This window comes from Agelaius tricolor, unplaced genomic scaffold (assembly GCF_023055355.1).
Source record: "Agelaius tricolor isolate 1412-34295 unplaced genomic scaffold, bAgeTri1.0.p SCAF_59, whole genome shotgun sequence".
Classification (NCBI taxonomy): Eukaryota; Metazoa; Chordata; class Aves; order Passeriformes; family Icteridae; genus Agelaius; species Agelaius tricolor.
Window position 1 is genome coordinate 716,563 of NW_027269319.1, and position 16,116 is coordinate 732,678.

A 16,116-nucleotide genomic window follows, 5' to 3' on the forward strand; every position below is an offset into this window, starting at 1 on the left:
CATGTGCATGCAGAGAAACGGGAAAGATGTGCTGGTGAAGAAGAGGGGATTTGTTCTGGCCCATTTGGGTAAGTGTGCTGCTTCAGAAGGTGCTGGAAATCCAGTGCTATTCCTTCAGGATTCCACTCCATCACCACTCCAATGCTGCAGGTGCTGTAGACAGGTGAGCTCCACACGGGATCTCACTAATCCTTGATCCTGGCTGCTGTAAATCCTCATGCTAGTATCTAGCAGTGATCAAACAGCATCTCTCTGCTCTTTTTTCTCCACCATCAAGCCAGTGCACAGAACTGACTCCAGCTCAAGACATTCCACATGATCAACAGGAAACCTGGCTTTGGTCTTTCTGGCATGCAGTTCTTTTCAATGAGGGGATACATCTTAACTGCATCACTTGTCTGAAAAATCAAAATAGGCTTTGAACATCTTGTGTTTTGAAAGCATAAACTTTGAGAATCTAAAACTTCTGCCAGTTTCAGCAATACTGTGGAAAATATAATGGGAGGTAAATGAGTATAAACAGAAGGTTATACCTCATTTACAGAAGGTATATATCTCATCTGCATAAAGCATGAATCTTTTAAAAAACTTTTATTGACAGTTTCTTTTATCAAGTACATACCATTATTGCCAATTTCTGCTCCCCTCACTTCTTCCCACTCTTGCTCCTCCATCCTCACTAACACCACGGAAGGATAGAGTGGGAAATGTCCTCAAAACAAAAAATGAAAAGACTTGCAATACCTGAAAGCTTTCAAAGGGGGGACACAAGGAATGGCAGTGCCAGGCAGAGCTCTCTGTGGATCTTTGCTTTCATTGAATCCATTAATAGTTTGGGTTGAAAGGGGATTAAATATCACGTCATTCCATCCCCTTGCCATGGCAGGGACAGCTTCCACTACCCCAAATTGCTTCAAGCCCTGTCCAGTTTGGCCTTGGACGATTCCAGGGACGAAGCAGCCACAGCTTCTCTGGGCAACCTATTTCAGGGCCTCACCACCCTGACAGGGAAGAATTTCTTCCCAATATCCAATTTAACCCTGCCCTCTTCCAGCCTGAAGACATTGCCCCTTGTCCAGTCACTCCAGACTTTGTCTGAAGTCTCTCTCCAGCTCTCTTGGAGTCCCTGTAGGCTCTGAAAGGGGCTCAAAGGTCTCCCTGAAGCCTTCTCCAGTTTGAGTCCCCCAGCTCTCACCACCTATCTCCATAGCAGAGGAGCTCCATCCTTGGGATCAGACCAACTAAATTAAATCTTACGGCAGAAATCAAATACTTGATTGTGATGAACCATCAGGATTCCAGATAGATAAATTATGCTTAACATGTCTCAGCAGTGGCAGAAGATACAGAAAAATAATAAAAGCAAGTAAATTGAGGTAAACTAAAACCAAACATAACACAATGCTGACATCTTCAAATCAAGGACACATGGCCAAACAGCCAAGACAAGACCAGATTATGAGGAACAAAATAAGGGCAACTCATCAAACTGGGTAAAGTGTAATTGTGGCAGGGGAAATTGTGATCACCAATTCAATGGCTACCAACCCAAGAAACCCACTAACTCAACAGATGGGTGAAGGGCTGGAGCACAAGTTTGATGAGGAGGAGCTGAGGGAGCTGGGGGGCTTAGCCTGGAGAAAAGGAGGCTCAGGGGGACTTTCTGGCTCTGCACAACTCCTGACAGGAGGATGCAGCCAGGTGGGGGTCAGGCTCTGCTCCCACGGAACAAGGGACAAGATGAGAGGATATAGTCTTAAGCTGCATCAGCAGAGGTTTAGGTTAGACATTAGGAGGTATTTCTTTCCAGAAGGAGTGATTAAACACTGGAAGGGGCTGCCCAGGGAGGTGCCAGAGTCGGTGTCCCTGGAAGTGTGTAAGGAACGGGGCACACCAATGCCATGATCTGGCTGACAAAGTGGTGTTGGTCACAGGCTGCACTTGATGATCTCAGAGCTCTTTCCCAACTAGTCAGAGGAGAGACCTCATTGCTGTATTCAACTTTGTGCAGGAAGCGAAGGGACAGACATTGATCTCTGCTTGGTGGTGACGCCAGCAATTTATTTACAGACGCGAACAGGATGGAGCTGCTATGGAAAATGTCTCGAGCTATTTATTTTTTCAGCACCAGTCTCATTACATGATTATGATAATGGAAAGATGCTAACAGCTCACAATCCAGGCAGCAGGCCAGAAAACTTAATGTTACAGCATACTTTATAACCTTCTAGACCAATCACATGAAGCAAAAGCATATTGACAGTAGTTCTATCCAATCACCATAAGCACACGTAGCTTTGGTTAAAACAATGCTTGCTTATTTCAAATACAATACCCGTTTATAAGAGACAACGCACAGAGCTCCATTCATAAGCTTAATTTTCCTAATATCTTGCTAGATAAACTTTCTGCAACTTAGAAAGCTAGACAAGCACTAATACACAGCTTTATTGTTCTATTTGCCCATGTCTTTTCTACAGCTTAAATAATTTTTCTGCTGACTTATCTCATGACTGTTGCTTTTAGCTCTACTGAAAATTTTGCTGCATCTGAGGCCTGCCTTCTGCAGTTTTCCTAAAACCCTCTGATTTTATGGATTCCCACAGGTGGTGCCCAGTGACAGGACCCAAGGGGACCTGAAATTGTATCGGGGAGGTTTAGGCTGGATATTTGGAAAAGCTTCTTCCCCCAGAAGGTGTTTGTGCACTGGAAGAGGGACGTGGTCACAGCACCAACCTGACAGAGCTCAAGGTGCACACTTGGACAATACTCTCAGGCACACGATGTGATTGTTGGAGTGTCCTGTGTAGGGGCAGGAGTCGGACTCAATGAACCCTGTGGGTCCCTTCCAACGCAGAATGTTCTGCGATTCTGTAATTGATTCTGTCATGAGCACAAGAACAAAACTGAACATGCGAACTGAAACTGACATATGAGGAGCAAGAGAGCCCTTTGACAGCAGCGGCCGGGTTCATCAGCCCGGCTCCTTTACCTGCCCCAGCCGCTTCTGCCGCCCTTTTTGCTGACTTAAGCCGCCCTTTGACTCCCTTCCGACTCCCTTTCCCCCCTCAAATGCCCTTTCTCGGCCCCAGCTGCCCCTTGCCCGCTCCTTCTCTCCCTGCCTTTTCCCGTGCCTTTAATTCCTTTCCCGCCCGTGGCTCCCCTCACAGCGGCCGCCATGGGGGACGCGCTGAAGCGAGCTGGGAGCACCGCGGTGCTGCGGCCGACCGGGCCCTCGGGCGGCGTTTGCATCAGCCCGGGCCGGAGCTGCGACACGGGCCGCGGCCGGGGGTCGTGAGGAGCAGCTGCGAGGGGGAGCCGCGGCAGGGTGGGGATCGGGGCTGCCTGGGCTGGGCGGGCGCCGCCGTGGGGAGCGGCATCCCTGGGTTGTGCCAGTCCGGGTGTGGCAGCGAGACCAGGGCGGGGACTGTCCCCTGTGCTGGGCACTGATGCGGCCACACCTCGAACCCTGCGGGCAGTTTTGGGCGTCTCATGACGAGAAAGACATTGAGGGGCTGGAGGATGACAAGAGAAGGGAGTGGAGTGGGGAAGGGGCTGGAGCACCAGGAACGGCTGAGGGAGCTGGGAAAGGGGCTCAGCTCAGCCTGGAGAGAAGGAGGCTCAGGAGGGAATTGTGGCTCTGCACAACCCCTGATAGGAGGGTGCAGGGTCAGGCTCTGCTCCCAGGGAACAAGTGAGAAGAAGCAACCTCAAGTTGTGTCAGGGGAGGTTTAGATTGGATGTTGGAGGAAATTTCTTCACCTGCAGGGTTGTCAGGCACTGATGGAGTGCCCAGGGCAGTGCTGGGTTAGTGGTTAGACTGAGGGATCTTAGAGGGCTTTTTCAGCCTTAAGGATTGCATGGTTCTGGGATTCTGTGGCTGCAAATAGAGCTGTTTTTGAAGCTTGACTCTATTTCTCGGTCTGGACAGTCATGGTGTCTGTGAATGTCAGCGCCATTCTTTTAGCTTGCCAACTGATGGTGTATATTGTCCATGACTTCCTAGACATTTGCTGTATTAATAGAATATTGCACACATTTTGTGTGTACGCAGTTTGCACTCCTTCAACTGTAAACAGAGTTTCTAAGTTATAGAGAATGCTAGAACCTAACTTGATTTTCACTTTGTTTTACAAACTAAAATTTCTGCAACTGTAAAATTATCATCAAGCCTGATGGTACAATTCTGTCTGTATCTTGTGCATCAATAAATATTTGTTCCAAATTTTTTATTTATTTTATATTTTATTTTATTTTAACTGTGACTGATGCTTATAGAGACCAATGCTTTTCTTTAATATCTGGCAGGCCAGACAAATGTTTCTGGGAGAAATGGCAAGTTTGGAAGCCATCCTGAAAACACAGACAGTAAGAGTGCCTAAACCCATCAAGGTTGTAGAACTGCCTGGGGATGATACTGTGCAGGTGATGGAACATTTGGATATGAAGAGCTTACACAGGTAAAACAGTTATTTTTGCCTCCTTTGACCAGAAATTTTGGCTATTATGACAATTAAATCACTTGCTTTCATAAAAGGAAAGCTTTTATAAAGCATGTCAAGGGATGTGAGAAATTATACCGCAGAGAATTGTATAAAATACTTTATAATGCCTCACCTACCAAACTGATAATACATCAAGAAATGACTCTGGGTTTTGGTTACTTTTGGCTTGTTTGTTTAGGTAATTAGTGGTTTTTACAATAAGGTTCCTTTTTACAGTAGGGAAAATTACCAACATGATCACTTGTTTTGTGTACTTGCCTTTGATATAAGAACCAGTGCTGTAATGTTTGCCATGAGTTTGCAGAGGCACTTTCCCAAATGAATTAATTTTGAATTTCAATATTTTTGCAACTCTTAACCTTCATTTTGATAGTTTCAAACTTTTGACCCTTCTCTGTGACTAGCACTTAATATGATGAATCCCATCTGATTCCACTGGGGAGGTGATCATGACCAATTTTTCTTTTCTCATTTTCAGAACTTCTGTAGCCAGTTTTAAGTCTTGTCCCTGATCCTGCTCATTGCCAGGGTTTGATTCATGAAGAGCTCTCAGTGAGTCCCCAGAGAAAGGACAGAGAACTTTCTGGTTTGGATTTCAAATGGTACCTTTGGGGTGCAAATTCTGGGGGATAGCTACTCTCTGTGTTAACAGGAACAAAATGAAGAACTACACTTGCTTTAAATGACATTGCCTTTAGAATAGAGAAAGTTCAGAAAGGTCAAGAAAAGGAAAAGGAACATAATTTGGGGAGCAACTATCTGTAAGGGTTGTTTGCAATTACTACAAGATTTTCCCGAACTTTGTAGAGGATCAGCTTTTATTAAAAATAGATAAACCAGGCCTACCTGACACCCCTCTTTGAGGCCTTTTAGAGAAGAGCAGCCAGAGACAGTGATAGAAGGAAGAGGATCAGCCTTGTTTGGTCTGACAGAGAGTTTGCCAGAGGAAATTTTAAAAAAAAGGCATAACATATTCCACATCATGTGCATGCTTTCTTATATATACCTTGCTGAAAATGCTTAGGGAAGCGATACCACACAGGAATTAGAATTGATAGTTTATCATTGTTAGTAAATTTATGATTTCACTTTCAATAGTGGTGTCACAAACAGCAAGGAAAGTACATTTTGTCTGTATTAATATGCAATCGTGATAGGAAGACAAGGTCTTTATAATACTGGGAAATTTTGGGAAGCTATTTTAGAGCTGAAGAACTACTGCTTGCTTTATAGACATTTTCAAGTAACTCCTGGAATATCAAGACCTGGATTCATTCATGTGTCAGAGCTGCTAACATTATTTTTGTTTCTTAGATATTCAGCACTGCTTGGCTGGCTGATCTTCACCTTCATAACCTAGAAGAAGGTGACTTCTTAGAGAGACAACTTAGAGAGACGATGAAGAAAAGGAGCGCAGTTGGTACAGTACACAGCTGTTTGCAAATTTAATCTAATGAATAATCATTTACAAAATAATTAAAATAGCTTTTGCCACTTCAGGACAGGTTCATCTTCTTCCACTAAAGATAGTATGAGAATAGGTTGGGATGAAACACACAGGTGGGGGTGTTCTTTTTGCTTTTGTTTGCCCTGTTTTGGATCTCTGTGATCAATTCAATTTGGGAGCCTGAACCACAATCTCTACAAGAACATGGTATCAGAAGAGATACAGTACCTCAAAATACAAAAATAAGGAGTATAACATGGCTACCAGCAGCAGCAACTATTGTAACAAAAGAACATTAACCATTGTGACAAAAAGAATATTAAACTTTTTTTATTCTCAATGGAAGCAGCGTTGTACCCTTGCATAGTTTTTAAGGTTCATTTGCATTTTGGATGCTCAGTATTTTGTCATTGGTGTTGAATTTTTGTCTTTGGTTTGAAAGGTAAAGGACAAGAGCAAATGGAAGTCCAGTCTGTGGATTAGTTTGGCTTTTATACAGTTACCTGCTGTGGTTATCTTCTACAGATAGGTTGTATTTCATCAGACTGATAGAATTTTAAGTTTGTCTCATTTCTCCTTTGTTGACAAAAAAAGGGTCAAAATTATCATAATGTAAATAAATGAATTTTTGTGGAGCCATGAATAAGAAAAAGCATGGTTTATCCTGCTAAGTAGTGCTTTGGACAGCACTTATAGCTGCATTGGACACAAACGGCTCCTCAATTTTTTGAGTTTTAATCACTGAGAGAAAATTAATTATTCCTCCATTTTAACATTTTAAGATAAGATTAAATTAAATGGTAGCACTTATTGTCGTGGATGGTACCAGCACAAAGGCTGTGTGATCCTCAAAAGGTTTATTTGAAAAAGAAGCAAATCTGCCTTTTGTGTGGTATAGAACTGACATCTGCAGTCGTGGTCCTTCAGATGAACAACTGGCACAGTGACTGGGTGAGTTTCTTTGCCAGACAAAGGATCCAGCCCCAGATGGACCTGACTGAAAGGAGCTCAGGAGACAGGGAAGCAAGGGAACTTTGGGCACAGCTTCAGGTACAAGCAATTCTCTCAGTTCTCATTACAGTGACAGCTGGGTATCAGTTATCTAGATTTTATTTTCTTGCAACAAAGTTCCTGTTAGTTGATGTGCACCAGGTTCTGTTGGTAGGAGACTCCAGTTTTTAAGGGATCAAATGCCCTTTATTCTAAGGTGTAATGGCTTTTGCCACATCACCCTGTGCTAACATTCCAGAGTGAATTCCAAAGTGCCAGCACTTTGCCTAATTATTTGGGAAATCTTACAGATGGAAATCATATTTCTCACTCCCTGGAACACTTTCACGATGAGAAATGTACATAAGCAGGGCTGTTTTGCACGCTGTTGATTTTCTGATTCCATCTGCTTAAGTGACTGCAGTTTTGGCTCTTTGGGTACTTCCTCAAGGTTGCTGAGAGATGCCTGAGCCTTCTAATGCCAAAGTGGTGGTAGTTGTTGTTATTGAATCTGGTCAATATTACAGCACCAAATGCAGTTTAAATTCTTTATTGTCTTCCTAAAAGAGATTTGATTGGCTGTTCTGCTGCTAGCTTTTATGAAAAACTGGAATCCTCTGGATTTGCTCAGCATCTCTGTTAACTTGATCCTGTGCTGTTTTAAGTTACAGGTTTATTTAACTGACTTTTTAAAAGGTCAACATATGCAGATAAACCTCTACATTTTAAGGTGAATGATGGTAGTAATTTACATGTCTTGCTTTTCCCCCCTGCAGCTGAAGATACCCAGTTTGTTCTGTGGTGTAGAAATCGTTCCTTCTCTCCTGCATCGGGATCTCTGGGGAGGAAATATAGCTGAGGATGATTCCAGCCCAATTATCCTTGATCCAGCTTCTTTTTGCAGCCATTCAGAGTATGATCTTGCAATAGCTGGGATGTTTGGTGGCTTCAGCAGTTCTTTTTATTCTGATTGTCACAGTAAAATCCCCAGAGCCGCAGGGTTTAGAAACAGCTGAAGCTTTATCAGCTGTTCCACTACATGAACACTGGAACCATTTTGGTTCAGGGTACAGAGGGTCTTCTGTAAAAATTATGAGAAACCTTGTAAAGTAAGTTGCTGCTTAAGCCAAGTACTTCTTGTGCTGTTGGGAAACCCCAGACTTGCTAGTGCAGCTGAAGGTGTAGTGATGTTAAAAAAAACCCTGTGAGATCCTTGACCTTGCTCAGCTGAAGACCTTAGGATTAGTGAGTCCTACTGAGTACCAAGTAGGTACTTCTAAGGATTGTTGGGAATAGCTTTATCATGGAAATATCTGCAGAAGGAGCTTCTTCATTTGCATAGCGAATAAACTAACCTCAGCATCCAGAAAGCACTTGAGATTATGCAAAGTAATACAAATAAATACTGAGGACATGCCTAAAAAAGCTGCTCTTTGTGTTTTGCTGTGTCTTCCCCCCTCTTTCTCATGCAGTTGTCAGAATGAGAGCAATGTTAACAACATGGTTTGAAAGCAAACAGGAAAATAATGTAACAAGAACTGTGAGAACGGATTTAGACTTGCTGTTTATTATCTCAGAATCACAGAATGGGTGAGGTTGGAAGGGATCACTGGATGTCATCAAGTCCAGCCTCCCTGCTTTAAGCAGAGTCTTGTAGAGCACATTATTCAAGGTTGTGTCCAGAGGCTTTTGAAGACCTCCAGTGTGCTGCTAATGTGATTCTTTTGGATGGAGACTATTCTCTTATAAAGTGGAGTGAAATTTTGGTGCCTCCTAGCACGCTTGTAGCCTGCTCTGTGCTTTCTGGTCAGAAGAGAACTAGTTATTTTCTTTTCTTGGATTATGTTTATGTTGAATAGTGTGCATTCTTAGAGAACTCTCCAGGTAAGGTACTTTGCATGTACACGTCTTGTGGAGGTGTATTCTCTCACCACTGCAAACAGAAGATGCTTTTTGACTGTTGTCACTGCCCACACAACAATGCCATCTGGTTGTGGTGCAGTCTTCACATACATTTTCTGTAGCTTTAGAGTACAGGTGCCATAAGCCAACATTTTATTTCAGTCCTTGTGGAGAAATATTAAAAGACAAGTCTGAGCAAAGAGAAGTCCATGGTGGCAGTAGTTGAACAGAAACAAGAAGTCTGCTGCCCCAGGAGCAGGGACACTGAGGGAGCCTGGTGTGCTGGCCTGAGAGAAACAGGAAACAAGGGATGGAGTGGCATGGAGGTGTTGTGCCATGCTCTGTTTAAAGCAATGCAGCCAAAGGGAGCTAAACCAAGGAAGGGCCCAACCAGTCACCAAAAGCTGAATTTTGTTTTATTGGCTTGAAAATACAAAAAACTTTTCATACCTGCATATGCTAATAAAGTAAAACCTCTACTTGCTTTACATGTGTGAACTAAAATCATTCAGTCTCCACGTAATCATAAAATTACATCAGCTGGAACTTTTTCTTTTCCCCACCCCCAAAGAAAACTATAAATACAGCATAGGAGGGGAGGGGGTCAGAGGAGACTTGCCCTGTAAATCCTGGAATGGCTGATGGGCTGTGCCCAGCTGCTTCTCCACAGGGGTGCTGTGGCATTCACATTTTCTGAAAAATCCCTTCACCCAGGATTTTTCTCCTGGGAAGCTGAGAAGCCTCAGAGAAAAAGGAAAACAAATTCTTATCACATTTGCTTCTCCTCTGTTTTGCTCATGTGGAATGTGTTTGGAGATTGTTTACCACAGGTGGTTGCTTGTTTGGTTTCTGCTGTGAGTGTTTTGACTCAGTGGCCAATGAGTGCCAAGCTGTGTCAGGACTCTGGAAAGACTCACAAGTTTTCATTATTATCTTTTTAGCCTTTTGTAAGTATCCTTTCTGTATTCTTTAGTATAGTATAGCATTCTTTAATATAGTATAGTATCATAAAATAATAAATTAGCCTTCTGAGAACATGGAGTCAGATTAATCATTCCTTCCTTCCACAAGAGTCTCAGCAAATACAATAGGGTGCCTGTCAGGTAACTTTTATTCCAAGGGATTCTACTGCTTGTGCTTTCTCATATCAGTGTATTTATTAAGGATAGTTTATGACCCTTATTCTGTCACAATGATCAGTAAATCACACTGTTTATGCCTCTGAAACTGGGAATGTGCCCACTCTTGATTGTGCACCTTCTGTGTGCATCTGTGTTCGTGAGAGTCCTAAGGCGGACATAGAGTGCTGCACTGTTCACTGTAAAATATTATCTGTGAAGGTCTCCCAGGGACTCAGACAGACTAAGGAGGGGAAGATGTAGACATCTCTGGGCCCAGAACATCTTTGGATAACCTGGAAAGCAAGGAGGTCTTCCTTTCGTACATTTTTACATCACAGTCCCCGCTGAGTGCATGTGCTGTAGCTCTTGTGGTAAGAGACGTGAAACCAAAGAAGATAAATAAGTAATTCAGACAACACCTCACCAGTGTCAGAAGCCCATGATGGCAGTTCCACAGACTATGGCTCCAAGGTGTTAATAACTTCAAGGTAATAACATGTCCAAGGTGTTAGTAGTGAAATTGTTCTCTTCTTGATGTAGGCTAGTAGCAGTGCTTCTGTGCAAGCATACCAGGTAGGTGAGAGAGATGCATGATATCTAACATGCACTTTGAGTGTTGGGGAATTACTTTTATTAACAAAAATGGCTTTGCAATGGACATTGGCATATTACTGAGGGGTTTTTTGGGTGCTGATTTTGCAGTTACTTACACAAAGTTAGAAGCAAGTTTGGAGAAGGCTGTCACTTCCTACAGTTTTTGCTCCTTGATTCTGCTATTTGTGTCACTGGCTGTTTGAGTCTTCCTGCAGAAAATCTGCTTGGTAAAATAGGTTTTCATTTTACCTTGTTGCTTAAATAAGTTTTCTAGTTGATTATGGTTGTCTCTGTTTCTTAAAATAAAGCCTTACATCTTGTGTTTATTCTTGGGGAGCTGCTTGCTCCAACCTGCTAAAAGTTGCTACTATGTGAGAGGGTTATGATCATCAGAGGTGTTTATGGGAATATGCATGGTCATGGATTGGTCTGGAGCAATGTGTCACTGAAAAAAATGTATGTGCTGTTCATTACAGTGCAATTTCAGGACCTACTCTGCCTTCAATTTTTTATGTATTTTACCAGTGTGTGGATGCTGATGATAAAATATTCTGGTTGTGCCTTTTTCCTTGCTCCATTCACCCAAACTTAGTCCAGTTGGTTGAGAAAATGCTGTGGAGCTTTAGCCAGCAGTCAGCCCGGTTAGATCTCTTAACTGATCCATCTTCCTCCATAATAAACTTACAAGTTACTTAACAAGGTCATTCTCTTTACAAATCTTCCACAAGGATGTTGATTTTTCTAAAATACCAAATACTTTTTATTATTAGCAGGGCAAAATAAATACAAAAGTGGATTTTCTTACAGTCTTAGATGTGAAATAAACTCACTGATACAAACAGTAAGTCTTCAGAGGTGACCTTTTCCTAATAGAACTGAATCAAAGTATTTTTGTCATTGAAGAAAAATAGTGTTATTTCTAAGTTATACAAATGTAAACAATTGTATTTACAGTGTTAATGTAAGGGATATTGTGTTAATTTTTTCAAAGCTGTTTTGTGCTGTCATTAAAATTGGAAGGGGCATAAAGAGGCAGACAAATGGGATGTAACAGCAAGCTCTCATTTTCTGTGGATCCCTTGTCTTTGAGCACTTCTAGGCAGCAGCTGAATCTGGGGCTGGAGAAGAGAATGAAATCTCTCCTGAAGGCAGAGTGCTGGTCATTCCTCAAAAGATAGTGCAAGTCTACAAGTTAATTGGGTTTTTTTAAATACATTTTGTGTAGTTCTGCAATGCTCTTAGAATTCTTTCTCCTGAGATTATTTGTTCCCTTAAGTGTTCTAGGAATGCCTTTGTTAGTATTCACCTTTTTCTCTCACATTTTGAAGATTGTGTCCTGCTTTTCATCTATTCCTCTGGTTTAGCTCCCTCTGCTAGTTCTTAGTCTGATGAGCACATTTCCTTATATCCATGCTCTTATTCTGTATGTCCTGGTTCTCTGTCATAATTTTACTGACTTTCTATTTTTGTTTGGATAAGGAAAAAGGGTAAAAACCCAAACAAACAAATCACTGGGTTTTTCTGGAATATACAGTGTATTTGTAGTTTAGTAAGCAGTTGTAAGTTGTAAGCAGTTATAATGTCCTCTAAATAATAGTTCCAAGATGTATCTTGATGTATCACACCACATGTATAATTTAAACTAAATTTTGAAATTAATTCCTGAGGGAATTATGTGGTGAATTGGGATATGATTATGTATAATTTGACTAACATTGATTTCTGCCTCAGAGAGAAGTCAGGGGAAGGGAAACATGGAAATTGGAACTCAATGGGAAGAATCTTAGAAAAAATTGGGTTGGGATAGACTTCAGAAGGTCACTTATTAGAATCTTCTCCCTAGAGCAGGATGAGCGACAAGGGCAGGCCAGGTCACTCCAGTCTTTGCCTGGTCTTGTAACCCTCCAAGAATGGAATCTCCACAACCCTCTGGGCTTTACTGTCATTTTTGTGCAGATGCCTCTCTGCAAGAACCTGTCTTCCTGTTGAATTGCTTATGGTTCCTGCATGCCCAGCATTTCAGTGTCATTTCTCTTTTCATTGCCAAGGACTGCTGCCACCTGCAAAAATTGCCTGCAGATACAAATATTGCACTATAGAACTGGTTTTCCATGTACTTTTCAGTGCTGTTCCAAAATAGATCTGGTGAGGTAAAGTTCTGTGAGGCTGTTTTAACAGAAGTAAAAGCAGGCAGGAAATGGTATAGAATTAGCTTGTCATTAGGCATTGAATGTGACAAAAGAACAACTATTTATTGAATTCCTAATAGTCCTCACTTGTCAATTTGTTTTTTTAGCATCCCCGCCTGCCCCTGCCTGAGATCCATCACAAACCCTTTATTTTGTCTTGCATGGTTTCCCTTTGTGCAGTCGTGCTTTCTAGCATTGTTGCAGCTCTGTCCATGTACAACTCACAGAACTCAACCATCCTTTTCCCCTTCTATTGGAATTAAACTCTCCACCCAACTTTTCTCAACCAGGATGAATTTGACACAGAAATATTAGATTTTTATTAATATAAGATTTTATATTTCCTTGCAGATTAGTAGTGAGTACCTCAGTCCAAATTTGTCTGTTAAGCATAACTCTCTCCTCAACTTTTTATTTTAACTGATTATTGCAGAGTTCTTGACCCTATGTGACAGTGCTGTATTGCTTTTTTTCTAGAATTTTGCACCAAGATTTTACCAAGCTATTGCAAAACCCTGCATTTATTGCTAAAAATAAAATATTGAAGGAAAAAGCGTGTCCCATACATTCAGGAGCTTTTCCTTTCCTCCATGGGAGACCTTAGTTAATCCAGCTGAAAGAAATTGTTCCATGAGATATCAATAAAACTGGGTTTGTTACAAGTGTCCATGTTAGGTTTCTTTTGCTTCTTTTAGAGGCAACTCCCACCCCTTTCTCTCCCAATACATTCTATACATCTTCCTATATTTTTCTTTTTTTAAATTCTGGAAGTGTAAAGTGTGAGAAGAGACAGAATGAAAGACATCACAGAGTTGCATTTTTAAAATGCCAACAAAATCTTAACAGAAAGTACTGAAAAAATATTGCTTGTTATTATTGTGTTGTATTTTAGAAATAGGCTTGTATCACAAGTCACTATGGCTTTGCATCAGTTATAGGTCTGAGTTAGACAATAAGCAAAGTAACTTCAGGTAAGGACTGGCAATGCAGCCAGAAGGGTATTGCAAAAGCATAACACTATTGAGGAATAACATTATACCTTTGGGGTGAAACACCATTAATATTAAAAAAAAAAAAAAAATTACAGACAATTACAGCAGAGGAAAACTACTCCTTTAAAACTTACTATTTCAGAAAATTAAACAGAATAAAGTTATTTCTGTTTAACTAGTGGGGACAATCTGTAGTTTAAAAAACACTTGTAATGCTTTATATTGTAAGATAATAACATTACAAAAGTTTTCACTAGCTAAGATATGTTAATATAGATTAAGTGAAATTATTCTCGGGCAGAAAGAACAACAGAAAGAACAACGAAATCCACTTATTCTTAGTGCCACACTCACACTTTTTTTTTAAAAGGAGATAAAAAGATAGCTTTACTCTGATTATGATGCATTAAACTCAACTCCAGCATGGAGAGGGAACATCTTTTCACACACATGCCTAAGTTTGCCTGTCATACGTGCTCACAGCAGTCAAATAATGAAAGGAATTCTCCACTTTGTGAAGCCAAGATTAAATTCTAAATTGCACCATCTGAGAGCTTTCAATCAGCCAGGATTAAAAAAAAAAAAAAAAAAAAGGTTTTTCAAGAAAGAAAAAACATGCTACAGTTTCTGATATGATGATACAATTTCAATACTAGAAAGTATCTGTCTCTTCTATTGTTTCCTTTTGTTGTTTTCATGTCTCCTTGGTCTAGCTGGGAGGCCTCCCTTAAACTTTCAATTTACTGTGGATATTGCATCCAATAAATATTCAGAAGCCAGGAAAATTTATGGGCTTCAGATTGCTAAATTAGGTACATGATAGCTCTGGTAGTATGATATCTAAAAAGTCACATTAAAATATGATCCATCAGTTTAATTAAAATGAGGTCAAAAAATAACCAGGATTATTCTTTTATATTCTTTCTATCATTTATGTTACAAGGCATGAAGGGTGAAACAAACTCAAAATATATGAGGTTTTATGTTTCAGATGCAAAGAGGAGGCACAACTCAAAGTCTTGAAGCAGATGAAAGGCAAAATTCTTGCTCACTCAAAAAGGTCACTTACTGTCAGTCCTATGAAGAAAACTTCAGATTCAGAGTAACAGAGAGTCAAAGCTTGGGGGATGATGCCCTCTGGAAATACACACCTGCACTGAAGGTAGAGTGAGGATAACAGAAGCAGGTTCCTCTGTATCTCATCCCAACGTGAGGGATTACTTGGGAGGGAGTGCAGCACAGAGAGGAAAATGCAGGCTACAGGGCTCCATGTTGTGACAGCAGAGAGATGGATGTTTTTAGAAAGGAATTGCTTCTCTGAAGCCAGAGATTTATGGCCATAGAAAAAGACACCTGGAGGATTCCTTCATAAGATAGTGGCTAATTTAAGGTAGTGGTTAAATTAAAAAAAATCTTCCCTATGAAGAGACATCTAAAAAAAGGACAGCAACTGGCTTTTGAAATCAGTGTTGTGAAGGAGGTATTTCCTTAAAAACAGCATGGTTTTCTTTTTATCTTCAATAGAACATGAAAAGTCATAACTGTACTAGGAATGTATTTAATATTGATCTAATAATCTAAATATCTATTACAATTAAATCATATGGTAAGAAATAAACCTATTTTAGAGTTCTACTAGCACTTCGCTTTCCACTGTATGGAAAGACAAATATCTGTCATCTATTGCTATCTATCATTTACAAACTTCTCACTCTTCCTTCCTTGCATTTAGAACCTCCAGAAAATAGAGATCGCTAGAACTCTGCCTCTTTGAGAGGAATTACGGAGCAAACAAGCCTAAGGATAGAACTTCTGAGCAAGGAAGAAAATAGAGGATTCACTGCCAAAGTTATGTCTTGTCAAACATCCCTCCTTAGCCATACAAAGGAGCAGGGGAAGGGAAGATGTACTGGCGGCACGCACGAAGATCCCGGTGCGGGCAGCAGCGGGGAAGGGGCTCTGGGTGGGCCGAAAAGGAGGCGGGGGAGGAGTTTCAGGCTGCGAGCGCGGCTCGTCCCTGCCCCTGGAGCACGTCCCGCTGCCAGCGGGTGAGGCTGCTGCGGCCCCGCCAGGCAGCCCAGAGCCACCGCCACCTCCCCATCCCGCGGCCATCCCCGGGCACCGCTCGGCTCCTGGCGGGGAAAGGCTTCAGCCGCTGCTGCATCCTGGCAGAGTGGTAGAGTGGAGGAAGCTGGGGGCCGCAGGTGAGAATATCCAGTGCCAGTGAGTGCCAGTAAAAATGAGAATTTGGAATTTTCACATTTAACACCCTAAACTGCCAGTTACATCACTTCCTGTTACTTGTAGAACAGCAGCAGTGTCTGCTGTGGGAATCCATAAAAACCAGAGGGTTTTGGGAAGGTGGTACAAAAGATA

The 16,116-nt window shown here is 41.4% G+C and overlaps 1 pseudogene; it reads left to right on the top strand.

Moving 5' to 3' along the window:
• Positions 1 to 3,178: 3,178 nt before the first annotated feature.
• Positions 3,179 to 8,055, top strand: LOC139605080 (ketosamine-3-kinase-like; annotated as a pseudogene).
• The last annotated feature ends 8,061 nt before the right edge of the window (positions 8,056 to 16,116 follow it).